This window comes from Vipera ursinii, assembly GCF_947247035.1.
Source record: "Vipera ursinii genome assembly, chromosome: 4".
In the NCBI taxonomy this organism is placed as follows: domain Eukaryota; kingdom Metazoa; phylum Chordata; class Lepidosauria; order Squamata; family Viperidae; genus Vipera; species Vipera ursinii.
In genome coordinates, this window is record NC_139514.1 from 112,696,984 (window position 1) to 112,712,578 (window position 15,595).

Genomic DNA, 15,595 nt, shown 5'->3' on the forward strand with positions numbered 1-15,595 from the left:
TCAACTAATTAATTAACAATATCCCTTCTCATCAGAAATGGGCTTACATAAATTAAGCATGAAGTTTCGAAAAAAAAAAAAACAAAAAACTGGTTAATGAATATTAATTATATACTTTTTAGACCTTAGTTGAAAACACTTCCTTGCATGCTTTGTTAGTTCCAACTCTTACTTCATTAACTTTGGTAGTTTCCTTTCCACTGAATAAAATTATCTTTATTCATATAATCTGTTCCATTAGTTCTTTTGTAAACCCCAACTCTGATCTTACTTTAATCTATGAAAATGAGTTTCAGAATACAGAACAGTTCATCAGTTACAGCCCAATGTCATCTTTTATTCTTCTTTTTCTGATTTTTTTTCCGTCTCCCAAAGTCTTTCACAAGTGCCTTTGTTGTATCAAGTCAAGGGCAGCTTTGTTGTGTCAAGTCAAGGCTCAAGATAACCTTAAACATTGTTTCTAGTAGAAGCTGTAGTTACCTCTGTGGTGCTCACTCAAAAAGATGAAGCCATACCGATTTCTAGCAGTTCTCATTCTTGACACGCTCTGAAATCTTCAACACTATTCTCTACCAAGTAATACAGTATCCTTTTAAACACCTATCAGAGTGAATGGCTACCCAAACATTTGTGTGGCAACAAATTCCACCAATTAATTGCACAGTGACTGAAGAAGTTAGCTTCTCATTGTCTATTTTAAATCTCTTTCTAAGAGAGAAAGATTTTTTTCCCTCTCGATATAATTATTTAATTGATAGTTCTCTTCTTTATTTTTGCTTTTCCAAGCAATGTGTTCCAAATCTTCTAACTCTTTGACACTATATTTCAGATTAGCATTAACCCTGGGCATTATGGGTGCATGTGTGTAAAGGTGACACATATGATAAAATTGATGATGATGATGATGATGATATCCAATCTCTTTTTAAAAACCTTCAGGGTTGTTCAGGGTTGGAGCACCCACAACTTCTAGAGACAAGTAGTTCCACTGAATAACTGTCAGGAAATTTCTCCTTAGTTCTAGGTTGCTCCTCTCCTTGATTACTTTCCATCCATTGCTTCTTGTCCTGCCTTTAGGAGCTTTGGAGAATAGCTTGACTCTCTCTTCTTTGTGGCAACCCCTGAGATATTGGAACACTGCTATCATGCCACCTCTAGTCTTTTTTCCCCTCTAGATTAGCCATACCGAATTCCTGCAACCGTTCTTCATACGTTTTAGTCTGCAGGTCCCCAACCTTTAAAGATTGGCAGCCCGGAGGGAAAGGAAGGGGAAGGCATGGGGCCACATACAGATGTGCAATGCAAACAGGGGCAGCGTGAGTGCATGCATGATACTGGGAGTGGGCGTAGCACCTGCACAAAGTTGGGAGGGGCGTGAGCACTCACACAATGCTTGGGGAGGGCCTAGCACCTGTGGGACACTCAGGGCAGGGCTAGCACCCACACAACACTCAGGGAAGCACTAGCATGAGTGGGGGGAGTGATCACACTCACATGTGTGCACTGGCCAGCCATTTACATGGCCTGCTGGCCAAGATGCCATGGCCCAGTAATGGGCCACGGCCCACAGGTTGGGGACCCCTGTTTTAGTCTCTAGGCATTTAATCGTCTTAGTTGCTGTTCTCCACACTCTTGCAAAGTCTCAACATCTTTTTTTATAATGGGGTGATCAAAACTGTATCCAGTAGTCTAGGTGTGATCTTACTAAGGATTTATAAAGTGGTGCTAACATTTCATGTGATCTTGACTCTATTGTTGAAACCTTAAAATGTGATAAAATTTATTCCATGAAATTTTACGAGTCTGCAAGATTGAAACATTCTCAGAAGAAGAGACAAGACAAGAATTTGGAGGCTGGGTAGATCAAAACTAGATGTGATTTGTCGATCTTGTTTGACTTGGTCTCTTTTATTAATTGATGAATTGGTTCCTGGAAGGCAGCTAATGTCTGATGTAAATTTAAGGGAACGGGTCTTTCCAAGCTGGCATTATAGTTGCCAGGAACTTTTGGGAAAACACAACCCCATAAAGATTCTAATCTGCAGCAATTTAAATGTTGAAATGTTGCAGCTAGCACTTTGAACAAAGTATGTTGCTAACAAGGAGTTCTGGGAATTAAAGACTGGTCATTAATAGCTATTCATTAGACTAATTCCTTCTTCTCAGTCCCTGGAGATCTTGGGTTGAAATGTTGTCTGAACCTTATTTGCTAACCAAATGGGAAACATAACACATATCTTTCCCCAAGATACCATTAATTTGACCCTGGAGCAGTGTACTCACAACTACCTTTTCCCCATCATTTAATAGCATACACGGAAAATAACCATTTTCCAATCATTTTCCGAATGCCAAACACCAGATGTTTAAGAAATCGAGCTCCATCTGTTGCAATAGTAGGCTCAGAACTGAACACTGAACATCCAAATATTGCTTGAACTTCAGATCTGAAAATCTTACTTCAGTCTTACGTTCTTCAGTTTTAAAATGTCGAAGTTGCTGTCACACAGCAGTTAAAGGGATCCAACTAAAGGTTTGGTAGGAATAATGGGGACATGAAAACTTTGTTGTCATTCTGAAGTGAAAGAGTGAAATGAAAGAGTAAAGAGAAGAGCAAGAAATATGATTAGAGGGCTGGAGGCTAAAACATAAGAAGATTACAGGAATTGGGTATGTCTAGTCTAATGAAGAGAAGGACGAGGGGAGACATTTATTTATTTATTATTTATTTCTTAATTTAATTTATATACCGCCCTTCTCCCGGAGGACTCAGGGCGGTGAACAGGGCAATACATAAAAACTAGATACAAAAATTAAAATTATTAAACGTGATTAAACAATGCCCATAAATTAATACAAATTAAAATTGAAGTTCATTTATAAAAATCCCACCCCGTCCCATCAGGCCAGGCCAGCTTGTTTAAAGAGATGGGTTTTAAGATCGCGCCGGAAGGAGCGGAGATCGGGCGCCATCCGGAGCTCGACCGGAAGATGGTTCCATAAATCTGGTGCACCCACAGAGAACGCCCTCCCCCTGGGGGCCACCAGTCGGCATTCTTTGACCGGTGGCACCCTGAGGAGGCCCTCTCTGTGGGAGCGTACTGGGCGGAGGGAAGTTGACACCAGCTGCAGGTGCTCCCCAAGGTATTCCGGACCCATGCCATGAAGGGCTTTGTAGGTCATTACCAACACCTTGAACCTCACCCGGAAGACAACTGGTAGCCAATGCAGCTCGCGGAGCAAAGGTGTGACATGGGAGTATCGGGAAACTCCCAATACAACTCTCGCGGCTGCATTCTGTACCAGTTGGAGCCTCCGAGTGGTCTTCAAGGGTAGCCCCATGTAGAGAGCATTGCAGTAATCAAGACGAGAGGTCACGAGCGCATGAGTGACCGTACGTAAGGCATCCTGGTCTAGATAGGGCCGCAACTGGCGCACCAGGTGAACCTGGGCGAAGGCCCCCCTAGTCACAGCTACAATATGGTCTTCTAAGGAGAGCTGTGAATCTAGGAGGACTCCCAAGTTGCGAGCCCTATCTACAGGAGGTAATGACTCACCCCCCATAGTGAGGGGTGGGATATCCTGAATATCCCGAGATGCCGGTACGCACAGCCACTCAGTCTTGTCAGGGTTGAGTTGAAGCCTGTTCCTCCCCATCCAGACCCGGACCGCCTCCAGGCACCGGGACATCACGTCGAGGGCATCACTGGGGTGGTTTGGGGTCGAAATGAAAAGTTGGGTATCATCAGCATACTGATGATACCCAACTCCAAAACCACGAATGATCTCACCCAGCGGTTTCATGTAGATGTTGAACAGGAAAGGCGAGAGGACCGACCCCTGAGGGACTCCACAAACGAGAGGCCTCGCGGTCGACCTCTGCCCCCCTGCCAACACCGACTGCGAGCGTTCCAGGAGATAGGAGGAGAACCACTGGAGAACCGTGCCTCCCACTCCCAATCCCCTGAGACGGATGGTATCGAAAGCCGCTGAGAGGTCTAATAGGACTAGGACAGAGGAATATCCCTTGTCCCGAGCCCTCCAGAGATCATTCACCAGCGCGACCAATGCCGTCTCCATGCTGTACCCGGGCCTGAAGCCCGATTGGTACGGGTCTAGATAATCCGCTTCATCCAGGACCAGAGGGAGCTGATGCGCCACCACACTCTCAACAACCTTCGCAAGAAAGCGAAGGTTGGAGACCGGACGAAAGTTATTCAACACAGCCGGGTCCAAGGCAGGCTTCTTGAGGAGAGGTCTTACCACCGCCTCTTTCAAGGCGGCGGGAAAACTACCCTCACTCAAAGAGGCAGATATAACCGCCTGGAACCAGCCTCGTGTCCCCTCCCGGGCTGCATAAACCAGCCAGGAAGGGCACGGGTCCAATAAACATGTGGTGGAGCTCAGCCTCCCCATGATCCTGTCCACTTCCTCTGGAGTTACAGGATCGAACTCCTCCCAGGTAACATTGACAAGACCGCTCGTGTCCTGATCGTCCGATACTGCCCAGTCGGAGTCCAAACCGGTCCGAATCCGAACGATTTTGTCCGACAGATGTTGACTAAATTCCTCGGCACGCCCCTGCAAGGGTTACTCACTCACCTCCTGATTAAGGAGGGAGTGGGTCACCCTAAACAGGGCGGCCGGGCGATTATCTGCGGACGCGATGAGGGCAGCGAAGTAGTTAGACCTCGCCACCCTCATCGCTGCGAGATAAGACCTAATATGGGTTCTTAGTCGCAATCGGTCAGATTCAGATCGGCTGGACCTCCAAACGCTCTCTAGGCCCCGTCTCCGATGCTTCATCTCCCGGAGCTCTGCGGAGAACCATGGAGCCCATTGGGATCTGCGCCGGGTCAGGGGCCGCAAGGGTACAACTCGGTCAAGTGCCTCCGTGGCCATCCTTTCCCAGGCTTCCACTAAGGCATCTGCCGAGCTGTGAGCTGAGGAGGCAGGTGGGGACCCCAGTACTGCCTGGAACCTCTCAGGGTCCATTAAGCGCCTGGGGCGGAACCATCTGGTTGGCTCAACAACCCCACGGTGGGGAGTGGCAAAACGGAAGACCAGCCACAGGAGATGATGATCGGTCCATGACAGGGGCATAACAATTGGGGAGCCCCCACCAAGATCATCTAACCACCGACCAGATAAGAAAACCAAGTCAAGGGTGTGGCCTCCCTCATGAGTCGGTCCGTGAATTACCTGCGTCAGGTCCATGGCCATCATGGAAGCCATGAACTCCCGAGCTAACTCAGATGCTCCTCCCAGGGATGGTAGATTGAAGTCTCCCAAAACCATAAGTTTGGGAAACTCAATCACCAGCCCTGAGAGGATATCAAGAAGCTCAGGCAGGGCTGCTGCTGCACGACTAGGCGAAAGGTACACCAGCAGCAAGCCCAACTGCGCCCTAGGACCAAACCTCAATAAGAGAGATTCACACCCGACTATCTGAGGAACGGTGGCCTCCTGCGGGCATAAGGTCTCCCTCATAACCACAGCCACTCCCCCACCCCTACCCTGAGTCCGAGGCCGGTGTAGCACCCGGAAGCCTGGTGGGCAAAGATCAACCAGGGGGATACCACCCTCTGGGCCCAACCAGGTTTCTGTGATGCAGGCCAGGTCCGCATGCTCACCCTCGACCAGATCCCGGACGAGAGGAGCCTTGTTAGCAACGGACCTGGCATTCAGGTACACCAGCCGGAGCTCAGGTGGCTGCACATCCCCGCTCCCAGAACCTTGGGTCGAAGACAGAGGGTGGGAGCGCCTCACCGCTTGTAAATAGCGGAGAAGCCCTCCCGGAGGTCGATACGGCCCTCTGATCTTACACCTGCTGCCATTCCCTATCGTCGTGGGAATTGGCAATCCCACGACCCGCTCCAGAGCTCCGGAGATGACCGACCCTGGCTCCCCCTCAACGCGATCTATCCTGGGCCTGGCCTGAACAACAGTTGGCGGATTACCCCCCGTCTCCAACCAACCACAGCCCTCCCCCCTCCCTAACCCTACAAAAAATTTAGCTAAAAAAGTAATCAGGGGCCTCTTGTTAAATTTATATCTTAGGCCCCTGTTTCTGCCCGGCCATCTCTCAGGGTCCCAACAGTCAGACCCGTCATCAAGAGGTAATTTAAAAAATAAGGCAGGTTGCTCCCAGGATGGGGGGGCACCCCTGAGAGCGAGTAAAACCGTGCTGGAGTATCTCAAAACCATAGTAAAATTGGATAATAGGAGCAACTCAGACCCAGATCGAATAAATAAAATGGGAGGATCTTAAAAATGGAAGGAGAGCATCCAGACTGCAAACCCAGCTCTTCTGCCACTAGGGCTGGGTAACCCCGGGACAATCCCCGTTCTCTCACAACGGTCAGAACCGGGGAGCAGCCTGAGATATACAGCCGGGGAGAGAGATACCGCCTAGAGCTCTCACCTCTGAGACGGTAACAGATGGAAACTCTTAACTCTTAACCCCTCTCTCACAGTGGTTATACACCCGGCACCTTCCAAAGCCCAAGGGGAAAGGAAAAAAGGGAGGACAATAGGGCAAACCAGTCAGCGAGGTGGATTAGGGGTAAAAAACCCATAAAGTCACGGAGTGGTAAGAGAAGCTCCGGTTTCAGGTTCCTTTTCACGTCATGGAAGGGACCAGGTGACAATCGACCGATAGGGAGGGAGCCAGGGCCCCATAGTACTTCAGTGGGGGCTCAAGGATATGGTCCAGTCAGCTATAATAGTCCATGCCTCTAAATGTCCAGGCATAGAAGTCCATACTCCACCACCCAGCCATGGTCACCGTACCAAAACGGTCGCGGCACTCCAACTCCTCACCGCCAACCGTCCCAGACGCCAACCAGGACCATCTCCACCACTCCAACTTAAAACACTGACGCTGCTCCAAGCCGTAGTTCATAATAATAGTCGTAAATCAACCAACATCCGGCTCCTCAAGCAACTGGAAAGTTCTCCCCAAAGTCGCCAAGCTCCGTCGAGTTATTCCGGGCTCCGCAAGACTCCACCATGCTCCCGTAACAGCATAGCCGCAGCCACAGTCAGCAGGTTGGCGGGGCGCGGGGTGCGGGTCTCCCAAGATCTTCCAAGACCTCCACCAAACTTCTCTAGGCTTCACTGGGTTCCCGCAGCTCCGACAACCAGCCGGTCGGTGCTGTACAAAACAAGGCTCTACCGAGTTCTTCCGCGTTCTTCCAGAGCCTCCGGAGGCCTCCATTTGGCTTCGTTGAGCTCCGGCGGCCCGACAATCAGCTGAGCTCCCGCGGCCCAACAATCAGCTGGTCGGTGCCACAGAGCACAGCACGGGGCTCAGCTAGTTCTTCCGGGCCTGCACGGCTCTCCCGAACTCCTCCGAAACTCCAGACTTAGAGAGCCGACGGCAAACAGCACAGCCGCTCCCTCTGGCTTCGTTGAGCTCCCGCGGCCCCGACAAACAGCTGGTCGGTGCCGCAGAGCACAGTCAGCTGGTCGGCGCCGCAAAGCACAGCACGGGGCTCATCCAGTTCTTCCGGGCCTGCACGGCTCTCCCGAACTCCTCCGAACAGCCAGGGCCCTCCGAAAATCCGGGATTACAGAGCCAGACAAGCAGCACAGCAGCTCCAGGAGTGACTACCAGAAGCTTTCCTCGACCCTAATCCAGACCCCCGACACAGAGAGAATGACATTCCTGTGGGGCTCCCAGGGTCGCTAAAATTGCCAGAGCTCCTCGCGGAGCTCAGCCAAGCACGTCCGCCATCTTGGGCATGCGCAATGAAAAAACATGATAGCAATGTTCCAATATCTGAGGAGTTACTACAAAGATGAGGGGGTTAAACTATTTTCCAAAGCATGAAAAAGTAAGACAAGAAACAATGGATGAAAACTAACCAAGGAGAGAACCAGCCTAGAATTAAGGGCAAATTTCGTAATGGTGAGAGCAATCAACCAGTGGAACGGCTTGCCTTCAGAAGTTGTGGCTGCTCCATCACTGGGGGCTTCCAAGAAGAGACTGAACAATCATGTATCTGAAATAGTACAGGGTTTCCAACTTGAGCAGGGGGTTGGACTAGAAGACCTCCAAGGTCCCTTCCAACTCTATTATTCTACGTTCTAAGTTTTGCTAAAGTTTTTGCTTGCCAAAGTGATGGCTTACATAGAGTTCTTTTGATTCATCTGACACTTTTGCAATGGCTTCACTGCAAAGAAACAAACACCATCCAAGAGATACTCACATCCTGAATGAAAATATTTCTGGTGAACTTTGGAGGAAATAATAATAATAATAATAATAATAATAATAATAATAATAATAATAATAATAATAATAATAATAATAATAATAATAATAATAATAGAAGAAGAAGAAGAAGAAGAAGAAGAAGAAGAAGAAGAAGAAGAAGAAGAAGAAGAAGAAGAAGAAGAAGAAGAAGAAGAAGAAGAAGAAGAAGAAGAAGAAGTTGGAAGGGACCTTGGAGGTCATCTAGTCCAACCCCCTGCTCAGGCAGGAAACCCTATTCCATTTCAGACAAATGGCTGTCCAGTCTCTTCTTAAAAACTTCCAGTGTTGGAGCATTCACAGCTTCTGGAGGCAGGTTGTTCCACTGGTTAATTGTTCTAACTGTCAGGAAGTTTCTCCTTAGTTCTAGGTTGCTTCTCTCCTTGACTAGTTTCCATCTGTTGCTTCTTGTCCTGCCTTCAGGTGCTTTGGAGAATAGCTTGAGTCCCTCTTCTTTGGGGCAGCCCGAGATATCGGAAGACTGCTATCATGTCACCCTTAGTCCTTCTCTTCATTAAACTAGACATACCCAATTTCAGCAGCCGTTCCTTATATGTTTTAGCCTTCAGTCCCCTAATCATCTTTGTTGCTCTTGATTTTAGAGATCTTCTATCTATAATGAATGTGCCTCTGCAAATCACACCTGTCTGACATTGGTCTTCCCATTGAGAAAGTGAAACATTGTGAAGAAAACATTGCAGTCTAATTTTGATCAGAGAATTTCTCCATCGCATCCAGCAGTAGATTAGATCAGGGGTCTCAATCCCTGGTACATGGCCCGGTAATGGTCCGCAGCCCATTGGGAACTGGGCAACATAAGCAGCAGGCAAGTGTGTGAGCACGCAAAGGTCCATTTGCTCAAGTGGCAGGTGCACATGTAAAGTCATCACCTTCCCCCCATCACCAGCACCATCGCCGCTGATCCACAGAGCCAGAAAGATTAGGGGCCGCTGGATTAGATAAGGCAAGTGACTGTTGATCAGACTGATCGCCTATCCCAGGGGTCTTCAAACTTGGCCCTTTTATGACTTGTGGACTTTAACTCCCAGAATTCCTCAGCCAGCGTGCTATTGTCCTCTCAAACTTGGGCTTTTGGCCTGCAAAGTTCTACATTTAATCAACATTCGTAGCCTCATTTGTTCCACCCAAATGCTCACCAGGAATTAGAAGAATTATGCCATTAAAAATTACTACGAAGCTACCTATACCCCACTTTAAATCTGCAGTTGAGTTTTTTTTTTCTTCCTGTTTGGATTCTTTTCTTTTAACTCGCAAATGAAGAGATTTAAATGACTATTGTTAGCTGCCTTAACGTCTTTTGGAGGAAATGCAAGATTTAAAAAAAAATGTTTTCAATAAACTAAGCAAAATTATCCAGAATGAAACCCATAGAGAAAACTATTATTCTTATGAATTGGGGCGATAACATTCTTAACCAAATTAACTAAATAGGCATGTTTGTTGAAATGCATGGAATTAACTGAAAATAGAGCTTTAAATCGCTCATTTGGCAGGAGTGTAAACTACAGCTTTAAAAGTATTAAGAGCTAGATTCTTATTCCTTTGTTTGAGCAGCTGCACACTGCAAATAAGAACGGTGTATTCATTTGATAAAGGAAAACAAACCCCTAGAACACTTGTTTTGTGAAATAATATTGAAATCACAAATATACACTTTACAAATGTTTACATTTGTTAATTGCTTTTCCACAGTTTGCAAAAGGTTGGATTACAAATTTATGGGGGGGGGGTTGTTGTTGTTTTTTCCTGCCAGCGTGTAAAACAGAAGTTGAACTGGCTGCTTTGTTTTCCATTTCTGATTTGATAAGGTTCTAGTGATGTGATTTCTATTTGCCAGGGAATTAACAGAATAACAAAATTGGAACAGACCTCAGAGGTCTTCTAGCCCAACCCCCCTGCTCAGGCAGGAGACCCTATACCATTTCAGACAAAACGTCGTCCAGTCTCTTCTTAAAAACTTCCAGTATTGCAGCTCCCACGACTTCTGGTGTCAGGTTGTTCCACTGATTAATTGTTCTCAATGTCAAGAAATTTCTCCTTAGTTCTAGGTTGCTTCTCTCCTTGATTAGTTTACATCAGTTGCTTCTTGTCCTGCCTTCAGGTGCTTTGGAGAATAGGTTGACCCAGTGGTGGGATTCAGCCAGTTTGCACTGGTTCAGTAGAACCGGTAGCTAAATTTTGCTGAGTTTGGAGAACTGGCTGAATGCACACTCCTTCCTTAAGTCAATTCTAGGCCTCGGAGGTCTGAAGGAGGCCTCGCAGGCCTAGAACGGCCCACCGGAAGTGCATGGATGCCACTTCCGGAAGTCTGTTCTTGGCTTGCATCCAACAAGAGAACCGGTTGTTCAGGTATTTGAATCCCAACACTGGGTTGACCCCTTCTTCTTTGTGGTTTTAGTATGGAATCAGTATGGAAGGAACTCATATAAAATTTACAGTAACACCATATCTCATTAGGGCTATCAGATCTTAGCAACAAAATGTAGACTACTGCTTGGGACATAAATCACTGTTGCGACCTTCCAGTTGTTGCAGCTCAGACAGGTTCCATCAGAGTAGGAGGGACAGAAGATGACCAAAAGATGCCCATTCCTTCTTTTTCCACTTTTACGTAAAACAGGCTAGACTATCCAAGTGCAATAATCAGCCATAAACTGTCTACTGTCCTCATATAGTGCTTTACAGCAGAGCCTCATCAATGAGGGGGCCTTTCCCATGGAATAAAAATCCTAATTTTCCAAAGTCCCAAATCTGATGGACATGCAAACAGTCCTACAGACAGGCAAGAGACATCTGATGCAACACAACAGCATTGTGCAAATGATAGCCAATGATGCAATTGTTTTCATTTGCACAATGGTGACTTCAACATAATTAGGGCTAGACATCTGTGATGGTAGGTAGGCAGAAGAATTTCTTCTTCACTCTTGACAGATCTTCTGTCCACCTAGAGAAGGAAGGAAATGGGGCTTCTGGTGTCTCCCTTCTTGTCTTGCTTCCATGTATGATTGCACCTCCAATTTTTAATAATAGATGGAAAGGAAACATTGCTTCTGCATTTCTTTTCCTGAGTTTACAGTATTCTTGTGATTTTTTTGGGGGGGGGATACTGAAAAGGATTGGGAGGGTGCATTCTTACTACAGACTTAAGCCACTAGACCAAACTAACTGTCTCTCTGTATAAAGAAATAACCTCAGTTCAGTTTGAACCAATGTGGATGCCATTCACACACAAGGACGTCCATTTCAAATTGAGCTGAAGCAAACTGACCCAACGTGTACACATCCAAATTTATTAAAAATGTGAAATTAATCCATCTAACATTTTAAAGTGGTTGTTTGATTCATATCCAGCTTTTTGAATTAGTTTGGTAATTATTATCGTTCCAAATACTATCTCATCTATCCTGGGATCCTTTCCCCATCTAACCTCACCTAAATTCTATGTGGATGTCTTTTGTTATATGAGGCAAAATGTTAAATTATTTTTTTCCTGAATTTTTTTAAATCAGTTTGATATTTGCTAGCTTATTTGATTACATAGATTTGCCCGTTTTACATTCAATTTATGGTCTTAATTTCAGAGATCAATTTTATTTTGATTTCATGAAAAGTTAATAATAACAAATAACAACAACAACAACAACAACAACAACAACAACAACAACAACAACAATAATAATAATAATAATAATAATAATAATAATAATAATAATGACAACATCTGGGTTTATCATAGGAAATAAACATAATAATGTGACTCCCACTGATGAAAAATTGCTGTTTCCTATGAGAATTAAAAAAAGATTGGCACTTTGAGGTAAGTGTCATCTAATAAGCTCCCCCCCCCAAAAAAAAAGAGGACTTAACATTATAAATTGAAAATAACATCAAATCAACCTTAGTTGCTTAACCTAAAAAGGTAGAGGCCATTGTGCTGCTTTTGAAATTAGATCTCCTTAATGGCTCCAAGGAGCATAGTGGGGAAAAAAATCATTTTAGAATTTATTGGTGGTTGAATATGGTACTTTCATCAGTAAATAAAGAAGATGCCCATTGCTCTGTGTAAATTTATAATGAGCCATTAAAAAAGGTCAGAAAACCAAGTTTGTTAAAGCTTGCACAGACCTTGAACATAATCAGAAAATAAGAAATGTGTCAGCCAAAAGACAGGGCATAAATGTTCATAAAAGTGTTATATATAATTGGAATATAGAGGGCAATTTAAAAACACTTATTATTATGGGAACATAATGTATCTCTTGGAAATACAGTGACCACTGACTTTCTTGCCTACCCAAGACACTGCAGATGCTAATCATTAGCAAGTAGCTCATTCTCGTCTTCTTCCTCCTCCTCCTCCTCCTCCTCCTCCTCCTCCTCCTCCCCTCTTCTGTCACCTTTTTCGTAATCACATTATCACTAAATAATGTATTGTATAGCAATAGTCAATTCTTTGTACTATTTCTTCACAAGGAAAATAAAGATGTTTTGTTTCTGATTGTTACCTTTGAGTCTCTCTCCTTTCTTCTCTTTTTAGCATTTATTTAGGCTTTAATTCATCCTCCCCCTTATTATTATGGTCTAATAATTATTAAAGAGCAGGTTTGGTGTAGTGGTTAAGGCATCAGGCTAGAGATTAGGAAACTGTGAGTTCTACTCCCATCTTGGGCACAAGCTACATAAACGTTTCTTAGCCTGGGAAGGAGGCATTGGCAAACCACTTCTGGAAAAAAAAAACGAAAAAAAAAAACCCCACAAATCAAAACAAAAACCCAACCCCTGCAGGGACTTATGCTCCTCAACCTTCTGTAAAATAGCCCACATGAACTTGGTAAGGTCTAGCTTATATTCTGTGCAAAGGTTTCTGCAGTCTGTATTACAGCACCAGCTACTTGACTGTGCCGTTCAGTGTACGTATCTTATACCCTGACACTATGTGTTGAACTACTTCTGAGGCTTCTCTACACTGAGTCTGGATCTCATGTCCTGTCCAGTATGATAGATCCTTGCTTTTACAGATCTGGTACTCTATCTGTCTGTCTGTCTGTCTACATACATAAATACATACATACATATATACATTTATCCATCCATCCATCCATCCATCATGTCTGTCTGTCTGTCTGTCTGTCTGTCTGTCTGTCTGTCTGTCTATCTATCTATCTATCTATCTATCTATCTATCTATCTATCTATCTATCTATCTATCCATCCATCCATCCATCCATCCATCCATCCAATCATCCATCCATCCATCATGTCTGTCTGTCTGTCTGTCTGTCTGTCTGTCTGTCTGTCTATCTATCTATCTATCTATCTATCTATCTATCTATCTATCTATCTATCTATCTATCTATCTATCTATCTATCCATCCATCCAATCATCCATCCATCCATCCATCATGTCTGTCTGTCTGTCTGTCTATCTATCTATCTATCTATCTATCTATCTATCTATCTATCTATCTATCTATCTATCTATCTATCTATCCATCCATCCATCCATCCATCCATCCATCCATCCATCCAATCATCCATCCATCCATCATGTCTGTCTGTCTGTCTGTCTGTCTGTCTGTCTGTCTATCTATCTATCTATCTATCTATCTATCTATCTATCTATCTATCTATCTATCCATCCATCCATCCAATCATCCATCCATCCATCATGTCTGTCTGTCTGTCTGTCTGTCTGTCTGTCTGTCTGTCTATCTATCTATCTATCTATCTATCTATCTATCTATCTATCTATCTATCTATCTATCTATCTATCTATCTCTGTCTCTATCATCTCTAACTACACATATACACATATCTACAGTACATATATATTTATTTATGTTTATATTATTTATATTTATATTTACATAAACATGATCACTAACATGGTCAGTAACCTCACAATGGATACAAAAGCTAAGAGTGGCGCAAAGAGCCATGGAAAGATACATGCTCAGCATTACAGGACAAGATAGAAAAACCTGCACGTGGATTAGAGAAGATACAAAAGTATATGATATCATCAAGAGAGTAAAAGAATTGAAATGGAAATGGGAGGGTCACATAGCAAGAAGAACTGAGGTCACGTGGACCAAGGCAGTCACAGAATGGATCCCACTTGATCAAAAGCATTCATGAAAGAGACCTAGAACAAGATGGATCAATGGCATCAGTAAGTATTGTGGGCCCAATCAGGACTGGAAACGTGCAGAAACGGCCTTCATCCTGCAGTGGATAGACAATGGCTAAAAATGATTTATTTATTTATTTTATTTTATTTTTATTTTATTTTTTTGCATTTATATACCGCCCTTTCACTGAGGACTCAGGGCGGTATATAATCTTTATGATTATCACCTTTATCTTTATCTTTCTTTATCTTTATTATCTTTATTTGTTTCCACGATTGGAATGAAATGTGTTCATTGGATTTTGTGTTAAACTGTGGGGAAAATACTTACCCTCCATAAAGGAAGTACTGAAATCTGTACTATACACCATTAGTGTACAAAAGAAATGAAAGAATATTACTGTACCTACTTAACAGAGAGGCATATAAGTGAAGTAGATTACTACTGTCAATTAAACATAATTAAATTCAAGTCTGTCATTAAAATCACATCAAGCAGAAATCACCTTCATTAGTACTTAGCTTTATATAAACACTATTTGCTATAAAGCTTTATATAAACACTATTTTCAAATGTTAACAGCTTGTAAATCTGTGGCTTCATAAATAAACACAATTGCTGGCAACCAGTTTCATAAAAGTTATGTTAACAATGGTATGGATGCAAGAGGTTAGCAAGATAGCCGTTTCTCTGCCAAAACCCCAAGACAATCATATCACACTTGAATGTAAAAAAAACAACAGCCAAAAAACATCAAACTGATCATTTTTACTTAATATAGGCAGGACAACGTAGATCAATATTTTGCCAAGTGATTTATGCAGACATGTTATCAAGTATATCATAATTGATAATAGCTCCTTGGTCAATCTCTTTTCTAGGTAAACAGGACCCTTTTTTTTTAATTTAAATTCCATTTATATCCCGCCCTTCTCCGAAGACTCAGGGAGGCTTACAAGCTTAGCAGTAGCCTTCATTCTATGCATATGCCTCCTTATTAGGGCTTTCATACACCCCCCAAGCGGCATCATTACAAAGTCAGCTTAATTGCCCCCAACAATCTGGGTCCTCATTTTACCTACCTCGGAAGGATGGAAGGCTGAGTCAACCTTGAGCCTGGTGGGACTCGAACCTGCACTAATTGCAGGCAGCTGGTGTTACTTAAGGAGGCATTAGCCCACTGC

The 15,595-nt window shown here is 43.9% G+C and overlaps 1 long non-coding RNA gene across 1 annotated transcript in view; it reads left to right on the forward strand.

Annotated features, from left to right (window-relative positions):
• The window catches only part of LOC310640199, a 996,098-nt gene that overhangs the window by 626,974 nt on the left and 353,529 nt on the right, over positions 1-15,595 (forward strand). The gene's annotated exons all lie outside the window — the stretch shown is intronic.